We start from the raw sequence: 10,961 nt of genomic DNA on the forward strand, positions 1-10,961 counted from the left end.
GTAACAAAATAAATTAAGTAAATAAATAAAAACATGCTTTTACTGAAAGAAAAACTTGGCACAACGATATATTTGCTTATTTATTTGCTGACATTTCATTACTGGGAAAGTCCGATAGAGTAAACGTCCATTTTCAGAGGAGACCCAAGGAGAAAAGCTCCAAATTATTACAAAACATTTTAAGAACAATAATTTTACAAACTTCAAAAATAAAATAAAAATACCTACAGTTTAAATGATTATAACAAATTAGGCATAATATAAAAACAATAGTTAAAAATCGCTACATGGTATATATCATTTAATATTTAGAAAAAAATTAGACAGTTTCTAGTAAAGGTAAGTTAATCTAATACAAATAGAAATTACAACATGAAGTCAGGGAAAACAGGCTTATGGCATATTTAGAGAGAAAGTCAGGGAAGAGAATTAGATAGCAGTAAGGAAGTAAGTGAAGAAGGGAGTGTAAGGAAGTATAAGGAATGAAAAGATACTTGTTCACATTTAGAAATATTGCTTATCCTGGCTATAACCAAGGGCAGAGGCAGAGTTTAGCTAGGAAGTCTTTCAGAGTGGTTTTGAAAGATGGGAGGGAGGGTATATAAGTTTATTTCTTCAAAACAATTTCAGTTACATAATGTATTCTTAAACTATGTAAACAGTTCACTAATGTTCAAAAAATATCACGGTTTTTGCCAGTTCCATTTCTATTTAGTATAAAAAGCCTCATTTGCCTTTGTTTTTGGCCTTATTTAGGTTATTTTCTTTTGGGCCCCTTGCCTACTCCCTGGGGCTTCAGCTCTAGCATGTGATGAGGTCTTGACCCTTTTTTTTAAGTTTTATGGAATTCCTCTCTTGAGCAGTCCCTTTCCTGGATATGATGGTTATCATTTTTGAAATACTGCCACCTTCTGAGTAAGTCAAACAATACATTTGATATAGTCTGTCATAAGAACATATCTTACAGCACTCATTTCTGTCTTACAGTAAAATTAACTAACTTTGCTGTCATTAACAGCACTATTCCTCTTCTGTGGTGAATGAAACTAATCCATGCCCTACCTTTTCATCAGTGCCCACACTAGTCAAATCAAAACAGCTCACCAATGAATATATTAACATTGTTAGTATCAACAATTATGTGTTAAGTCTTACTGTGATGCTCTGTCCTGAACTCTGGCTTGACCATTACATTTAAAGATATTTGGTATTACAGAGAATTGGTTTAAATACGACTTCTGAATGCCACCAGACAATGATGATGACTGCTACTGCTTCTTCAACAACTGACAAAATAAATATAAAGTGGTGGGTACGTTCTAATACTAAAATCAAAATGAAATATGTAAGGAGAAAATACCACTCTGGACACAGAAATAAATATAAAGTTAGTGCTTTCGTTTATAAAATATATAAACTTCTTCATTCATTCAGTTTTTGTTTTGCACTCGGTTGTCTAATACTAAAATCAGCCAGTCACTCACTTAAAGCACCTCCAATTCAGGGAGTGACTCCGAAGCCAAAAAAGCTGCACATGGATTATAATAAAAATAGCATTAAATGGTCACAAAAAAGTTCATATTGCTATCTTATACATACCCCCATCTACTAATATATTATCCATTCAAAATGCACTGTTGAAAATATTCCACATAACTAAACATAAATCTAAGTGACTTTAACTATCAAGGGACTAATAAAATACACCTTGTTCATCTTTTAGTTTCCCTAAACCTTACATACTTGGTAACTGCAAGTACCAAACCAAACTTTTCAACTACTTTTACTACTTTAGACCTGTTGATTACTAATATGGCATGGCAAAACTGTGACACCTTGAAATGCCTCCACCATCCCTAAGTGTCCACTCGTGACTACGGTCACAATGAGCATTAAAATCTTCCAACCCCCCAACCCATCACTATCCAAACAAGATGTATTCTTGTCAACTCCACCTTACTAATGCAAGAACTCCAGCTAACTGACTGGTGACAAGTATATTCCTGCTTTGATTTAATCTCTGTCCTCTCCATTTTCTTTAATACATATGACCGATAGAAGATAACTTATGCCCCTTAGAACTACTAAAATTTAAATCAATAATGCTCCCTGAATTAATCAAAAATTAATGTAAATGATAGAAGAAAGGGGGAAAAACATGGGGAAGGTAACTCTAATGACATTATAACATAATATAACTACCAACAACAAGACTGAAAAAAAGATGTGGCTACAAACTAATGAGTCAAGTTGGGTACTTTCATTCTATATAGGGAATACAATTAGTCAATACACCAACATTCTGGATAATTATAAAACTGTTATGCACTTCCAACATTTTCCAAATACTAAACAACCATTCCTCATCACACCGCACTGATTTTGTAAATCAGATCATGCATTAATTATCCTCACTTGCCTCATCCACTTTTATAGCTTTTCAAAAGTTTTATTTATCAAAGCCAGAGACATTATTTCATTCCCTCATAAAACAAGTGTTTTTCTATTTCAAATTAATTTCAGTTTAAAAGGTAGAAGAACTTATGCCTATAATTTATGTGTCATAATTTACACCAATGTATACTATAAAATGTTGCACCTGTCTAAGTAAGCTATTGGCATTTATGTTTAATCTCTTTTATGCTACAAATATTTTCCCACATAGGCCTGACCAAAAGTCAGTTTTCCCCATATAACCAATGACTACTGGCTGCAGTATCATAGTCACCCACAAGCAAAAAAAGTTTCAAAAAGATGTAGTAACAATTTCTAGATTTCCTAAAAACCTATGATACTGTTAATGGTAAACACAACATGGTTACCATGCAGAATATGGTACTATCAGTGATATATAATACATCCTCTATAATAGTATCACGAACATGGAAAGGGACTAATGACTTGGGCCATTTTTTTCAACATTAAAAAAATAGCATTCAACAATGTGAAGCATGACTTACTACCTACATAATTTGCTACCTGAGATTTTTTTTTCTGATTTTTGACAACATATGATTCTGATTTAACAACGTATCTAATATGACATTCATGGAACTGCACTGGCTCCTATTTTCCTTCTCTCGGTTGTTGTTCTAAAGTTGTACCCCAAGGCTCTGTTTTTGGACAACTTCTATTTTCTCTTTTCATTTACCAACTCTCAAAGAATTCTTTAAACTATGAACTCCTACAAAGACTCACAGCCCTAAAACCATGTGATAATATCCAGCCCAAGCCTGACCCAAGTCACATCCCATCCAATTTTTGAATTTGTCCTACTTTTTCTATCTCTGCCACTGCAACACAGTCCTTTAAATCCACAGGTTTTCTGCTTCTTAACACAAAATGCAAAAGTATTTTCAATAAAATAGGATTGCTGTAGGTGGATTGGACACTCTAAATTGGCCCTAGACGTGAGTGCGTGCATGCATGTGTGTGCCTTCTGTGGAAGGTTGGATGCTGGGCTGGCAACTTGACACTGTAAAACTCCACTGCCAATCATGAGCAGACAGGTGATCTGCTGTGGCGACCCCTAACTGGGAAAAGCCAAAAGAAGAAGAAGAAGCAGAATTCCATGTCCAGATAGCCTTATATTTACTCTGCAGTCACTACTGAGACTCAAGGAAAACAAGATACACATGATGAAAAAATGATACCCCTAGATGCAACATACCTAGTGCCAATATAAAAAAAAAACTAGAAAAGCTGGCGGAACAGCAGTACTATGTAAAAATCAGTCTGCTAGTCTCTCCACCTTCAACAACCCACATCATATCAATAATGCCTTTCTCAAACTCAGTAATCAATAATTAGTATCACTTACTACAACCTACAGAAGATCTTTGTTGCTGGATATTTACAAACATCTCCCGACATTAACAAGCTTATTATCTATTTCACTGTCCATCTTTAGAAACCACAACTCCTTATTCCTCCATAGACAACTATTTCATTTAACAATTGGTGAAACTGTTTTCTCTAAATCTGCTCTAGCCACATGAGATTCACTAACAGATTATCTAAGGCAAGTAAATAATTTACCAGAGTTTCATAAGCAACTCAGGAAACTCCTTCTGGAAGGATTAGCCTGCATATGCTGTGCAGATCATGGCTGACAGATATTATTGCTACATTTTAAGTTATATGTCAATTTCATCTCAACTTGTTGTCAGTGTTGTCTTCTTTTCATGCAGTAAAGCATCTACTCAAACATCACAATGTTTTCAAATAAATTACTTTCATTTTTTTCCTGTGTTTATGCCACTTATGAGATTTTATATAGGAATCATTTTAAAGTTGTATATTTTATTTTATCTATACTTCTTATTTCCCATTTATATCCATCCATCCATATGCAACCCTCTTTTTGACATTGTTTGCATATAGGGTTGGGTTATAACATCATCAGAGTCCATTACCTACTGCAATGCATTCTGTACATGCTAGTAATTTAGTTATTGTGTTACATTGTATTATTTTTAATGTCTCTAGGCCTAGGTAATGGCTGAGATGGGTCTTGGAGCAGCACATTCCCTTAGTCAACAAACTCTAATATCATGTTTAAAGTGACAACATGGACTTTTATTTTTTTACATAAAAACGTGTTTGCATGCATCATTGTAAGTGCAAACACTCATTTATGTAAATAATATTTTTCAGGCTAGTCTTTTAGAAAATGAATATCTAAAAAAGCTTACAAACACAAAAATGTAAGTTACTCAAGCTGTATTTACCACATTAGTATCGATATATTAGCAGGAGGTTTGTACATCACTTTGCGGCCCAGGTGAAATTAGAATGGATTAGCACGATTATATAGTATGAAACAATTATTTAATTGCCAACTTGTTAAATTAAAAGACTCTGTCAAAAAATGCCATAGTAACATACAACTGCCATCCATTTAGTCACAGCCCATTCATTTCTGCCTCGGTATTTGCAGCACTTCCTGGATTTACATCTGCGGTGGTGCAGCAGTAGCGTTGTTGCCTCACAGCAAGAGGTTCTCCCATTCGATTCTCGGCTGGAGTGCAGGGAGTGCTTTCTGTGTGGAGTCTGCATGTCCTCCCCACGGTTGGGTGGGCATTTGAAAGACATGCGTAAATGGATGTGCCTTCGCTGAAGGTTGAACGTCGAGCTGGCACCTCGGCATTCGTGAAAATCTACTGCCAATCATTAGCGGACTGGAGTTCCACTGTGGTGACCCCTACCGGGAAAAGCCAAAAGACAACAACAGAAAGCCAAATTCCTTAGATTGCAGAACTACTGTATTTCCAATATCAGTGGCTGTTAAACATTTGCCATATTTGTATAATACCTTTTCCAACATCAGGTCATCTGTTGTATAAGCCAAACCACTATAAAATGCTGTTTTTTTCTATTATAATCTTTAACATAGGTCTTTATCACCAATGGAAATTTCATTAAGGTAATCTTGGGCCATTGTTTGCTTTATACGTATAGTCACTGTTTTCCCCCTTTTATTGATCAGTTTGGAAGACTTTCATGACATCTGTTTAGATTCTCTTTCACAGTTTTACTATCTGCAATTTTTGCATACTTTGAGACAATACTTTTGCTTCTCTGGTTTGCTTTAGCACTACTTTTTGCCAATGCCTTTGCTTTACTGCATTCTTTATTTCAGTTTGTCTTTTCCTTTGTCTTACTGTATTCTGTATTTCAGTTTGTTTTTGCATTATTTCATTTTTTGCTGCTTTCCAGCTGAAGCACCCATCTAAAAGCTTCTTAACAGACTTAGTCTTCAGCTATCTTTTAAAGGAATTTCATTTTGAAAGAGAACAATACACTAAAAACCTCTGGAAACATATCTTACATAATACAAATCCAGAAAGATGGAGCCCACAGTAATTATTCCATTAATATCCCATTCTTTCACCACTTTACAACATTTTAGAAAACTGTCCGACCTTTTCTCAAACAATCTACTGTTTCCTAGTCAACATGGCTTTTCCAATGATATAATACAGAAACTGCCCTCTTGTCCTTCTTAAACCATATTTGTTCTTAGACCTATCCAAGGTCTTTTATACTGTATCCAATCTGCGTCTATTACATCAGCTTGGTGAAATAAATCTTAGTACCACTACTATAGCTTAGTTTTTCAACTGTCTTACAATCGGAATCCAAGATGTCTATTGGTCTCAATCATTTTCAGATTTCCTTCCAATCAGCATGAGTATGCCACTAGGATCAATCCTAAGTCTGGTCATATTCACCATCTTTATCAATAAAATCCAACCCAGCATTCATTCAATATTAATCTGCTTACCTAACTCATTTAATGACCTCCAAATCACCCTCTAGAAAAAGTTTAATATGTTAGAAGAATGGCTCCAAACATCTCAACTATTACAAAAAAGTTTATAAAACTAATCTTCTAGCATTTGTATCAGGTGAGATGATAATTTTATACATGAGAAACACTGTTCTTGAACAACTCTCCCAAGCAAAACTCCCAGAAGTAATCTTTTATAAATTATCTTTTGATAAACTCATAGATTATTTCAACTCAACAACAATGTAAAAAGTTAAGTATGTTATATAAAATGAAGCCTTACTTAACAAAGACTGTCCATGTCAATACAGCACAAATTCTCCTTCCCACACTACTATATTCTTCCTTTAAACTAATATTCCTAAAATTCACCTTCACAAACTGGAAATTACATATAACAAAGTTGCCAAATGTACAGCTAACTATATAAGCTGAACCCTTCAGTATACTGATCTCATAAACATTGACTGGTTAAAACTCCATCACTTTACTATCTTCTTCTTCTTCTTCTTTCGGCTTTATCCCGGTTAGGGGTCGCCACAGTGGATCACCTGTCCGCACATTGAATGGCAGTGGAGTTTTACGGTGTCGAGTTGCCAGCCCGGCGCCCAACCTTCCACAGAAGGCACACTCACACACACACCTAGGGCCAACTTAGAGTGTCCAATCCACCTGCAGCATGTCTTTGGGATGTGGGAGGAAACCGGAGCACCCGGAGGAAACCCACGCGACCACAGGGAGGACATGCAGACTCCACACAGAAGGCACCCCAGCAAAACTCCATCACTTTACTATACTAAACCAAAAATAATCTATAAACCTGATCCCCAACTAACTTATATTTTCTCAAAGGAAACCTCCAATCTCAGACTCAGAAAATTCCATAGTTAACTAGATCAAGTAATAGCAATGGTGACTCTCTTTATAATGTTTATATTACCAGAGCTATCTACTTGACTATAGAAATGAAACTAATCCAAAAATACCTATATGTTAAAAACATGCCTTCAAACAAAATGGTTTTGCCCATTTCCAAAGTAACAAATGTTATGAAAAACACAATTCATTTTTCATGTATATTATCTCCTCACTCCTTACATTCCCTCATACCCTTGCTTACTCTACCTTTTTTTTTCTTATAATTAATCACATGGTACACTAACCTACTCTTCCATATTTTCTTTCTTAGTTATCTTTAATCTAATTTCCTTGCTTATTTCTTTCTTCTATATACTCTTTATATTTCTTTTCACCAAGTAATCTTTTGTATGTACACAATCTTGTTGGTCTAAAGTCATTACTTTATAAATACTTTGTAACTATCCACATTTTGGAGATTTTTTCCCCAAGCCATCCTCTTTATAATGTTAATTTCTATCATTTACATAAGCTTTCCCCTTTTATTTTGAGCTATGATATTTTTAACAATTTGAATGTCGCAACAGGGTTCCTACTAACTTCTGCTGCCTACTTTTTTTCTTTCACAATTTTCATTTGTCTTTTAGCTTATTTGGATTTTCAGCCCCATATGTTTCTAAAATCAAAACCTATACTGCCTTGTTTTCAATAGCCTACTAGGCATCATTTTGCTTTGACAATTCTTGATTTAAAACTTTACCTCACGACTCAAAAAAAATTGTATTTTTAGACATTCACCATGTACTTCCAAAGTCTCCACCCCAGCACATTTTCATTGTGAGTCTGATTTTTCCACATAATATAATTCATTCTGAGCCAAGGCTTCTTTCACACATTGTAATCTACATTCTGTTTTAACCATTTCATTATGTGCAAATTTTGTTTAGTAAGTGCAAGAAGATTTTCCATTAAAGTTTCTGGCTGTTCATGTACATAGGCAAGCCCATGCTCAAATTCGTCTTAGAATAAGCATTATTACTGTTTGTCTGTTTTACCTTCCAGATAATTATTGTCATCTATCACCTTTATTTGACTTATTTGCAAATCATCCACCCTATGTTTTCTGTTGCCAGTTTTCTTATTGATTTCTTATTATTTTTTCCATTGTCTGAACTTTTCAATCACTGATTGCTTTAATTTCTGTAAACTTTTACATACTCAAGATTTCTTACTTTAAAAATATGAAACACTTTGAGTCCACTTTTACAGAATCAAGCCTATTTATTATGCAATGAATCAAATCAGAGATGTTTCAACATTTGATTCTGCAGTGCCAAAACTGTTATTTGAAACTTCATTTTTCACTTTTCAGTAAGGCTTTCACTAACTCACAATCGGGTTTACATTTTTTAGCATATCTTATTGTTCTACTTAAAGTTGTACATAAGTCTTTCAAGAGCATTTAATTTTACTATGTTCTTATCTGTTTGCTTATTTTGAGTTTTTCTTGTTTCTTGCCATGGACTTCTATCACATACAATATTAAAGGCTCAATACCCTTTTCTATTATGCCAAGTTTAAAAACTTCATTGTTTATATTTTCAATATTGTTTTCTTATGTTATACCTTCAGATGTATAGTTGGTTATTATTAGAACCCTGCTTGATTTAATTTTGCTGTCAAGAGTGGACCCCTTTCAAGGTTTGGTGATGGGACTTCTAATGTTTAGAATCTACTTTTCTGAAATAAAAGCCAATGCCAAAGGGGTCTAGTTGACTAAGTTTGCATATGACTACAAGCTAGGGACAGTCACCGAATCCCTAAATACTTAGCCATCCTGCAGAAAGGTTTGTCCAAACAAATAATTGGTACACTTTATCCTACACATGGGACCTTTCAAATTATCAATGGAATGATCCCAGTTATTTTCTTTAGGGGTAACATATAGTTATCAACCATGTGATGGCTAAAGCCAATCTAAAAGCAAATAAGATAGGTTGATTCAAGCACCTAAAAGGAAACTGGCTAGAATTAAAAATTTCTGCAAGGTAATCTAGCTTACTACTTACCCATGAACCTATGAACCTATGTCATATAAACTTAATATGTTTGCTTTACCAGTCTGATGCCTTCCAGTATCATGTCAATAGCACAGATGTTTATTTTTTTAGTTCATAACTCTGCTTCAGAAGTTGTCAGCACAAATTTATTTTCCATATACTGATTTCTTTAATAGGGCTGTATCCAGAAGATTTATTTATAAGTAGTATTCATAGTATTTCAGCACAAACAATACTGCTGCTATATTTGCTTGCTGTTCCCTTTATATTGGTACTCCACTTAATGAATAGCTCATGGTTTACAACCACATAATAGAAAACAATCAGAATTTTTGGTCACAGTTCATTAGCAACACTGTTCAGATAACTTATTCTTATAAGTGCTGCTTCCAACACAACCAACTTTAATTTTATGCCTGTTTTATAAATACCAGCACAGATATCTTTTTGTAATAGTGCAAACACTATTAACAAGGATTTGCAAATGCTTTAGGATGCACACAAATTGTTTTCTGCCATATAATCCTTTTTTCAATACCTTTATATCTATTATTGCTTCACCTTATTTAAGCAGACCTGTTTTTATACTTTGCGTATACTAGCAACACTATCTTTGATATACAGTACTTAGCTACAGTAACATTTGTCCAAATCATTTATCTAGGAAGATTAGTACACTGATTATGTACACCTCAAAAACAATATTTGAAGAACCACTCCTCTGGTACAAACATTAACAGTACTTGTCATGCATTATTCTTAAATTTGGTTTGAACAAGAATTAATCCACTCTCACAGTCTACCACATCAGTCAACAGTGCTCAGTTGCTTCCCACCGCCATGCAACATCAGCACACACACTGTTATTCCAGGTGCTGTACATACAGCTTCAAACCATTCTAGCATAATTTTCAGTGCTGAATTTTTAATATTTGATGTCCTTCAAGCCATCAGTGAAGTAAATGAAATACAAGAAATGTTCTTCCGTTTGGGGGAAATAAGCAGTGCATTTCTGACAACACCTGCAATTAAATCCCAATTAAGTTATCTTTCCTTTGGGTGTGCTAGCTGCACTCGTTATTTTAGCATTACATCATTTCTATAAGCACAAAAGTTTCCCCTTTAATATATAAGCTGCTGTTTAAATTATCTTGAACTTGCACAAAGTAGAACACTACAGTGTCATTGGCTTGCTTCAAGATACACTTTAGAGCTGTAACTCAAATGGTGCACATTTTGCATCTTTGGAAATTTTATTTTACTGTATAAAACACATGTATTATCAGTCTACTACAGTCACAGAGCATGGAAAGGCAGAATTTCTAATTTCAAACATTTTTACTGAAGCAAACTTGTGATATGAATATACAGGTTTGATAACTCTGAAATGCTTTTAGATATATGATAACTTTCAAACTTAAATGGTTTGTTAAAGGTCAGTAACTTACATTTCGTATTAGTCCTATTTATATCGAGTGTAAAGGCCTTCCTTGAGTTATTAGCCTTGCTTACATACATACATGCATACATACATACAAATGTTTCAAGCACAGGCATTAAAGCCCTCATAGCTTGCCAATATACCAAAACACTTGTTCCCATAATAAATGTCCAGGCTGTTCTTAAAAAAATTTAAACTAGTACTTGATTTAATGTAATTTGGTAGTCTGTTCCAAGCATCAGCTACTCTGTTAGAGAACCAGTTAGTACACTTCTCATTCTTATAAAATCTTCTACACAGATTATCTGAT

This window comes from Protopterus annectens, chromosome 5.part0 (assembly GCF_019279795.1).
Source record: "Protopterus annectens isolate FY-2018-M chromosome 5.part0, PAN1.0, whole genome shotgun sequence".
In the NCBI taxonomy this organism is placed as follows: Eukaryota; Metazoa; Chordata; order Ceratodontiformes; family Protopteridae; genus Protopterus; species Protopterus annectens.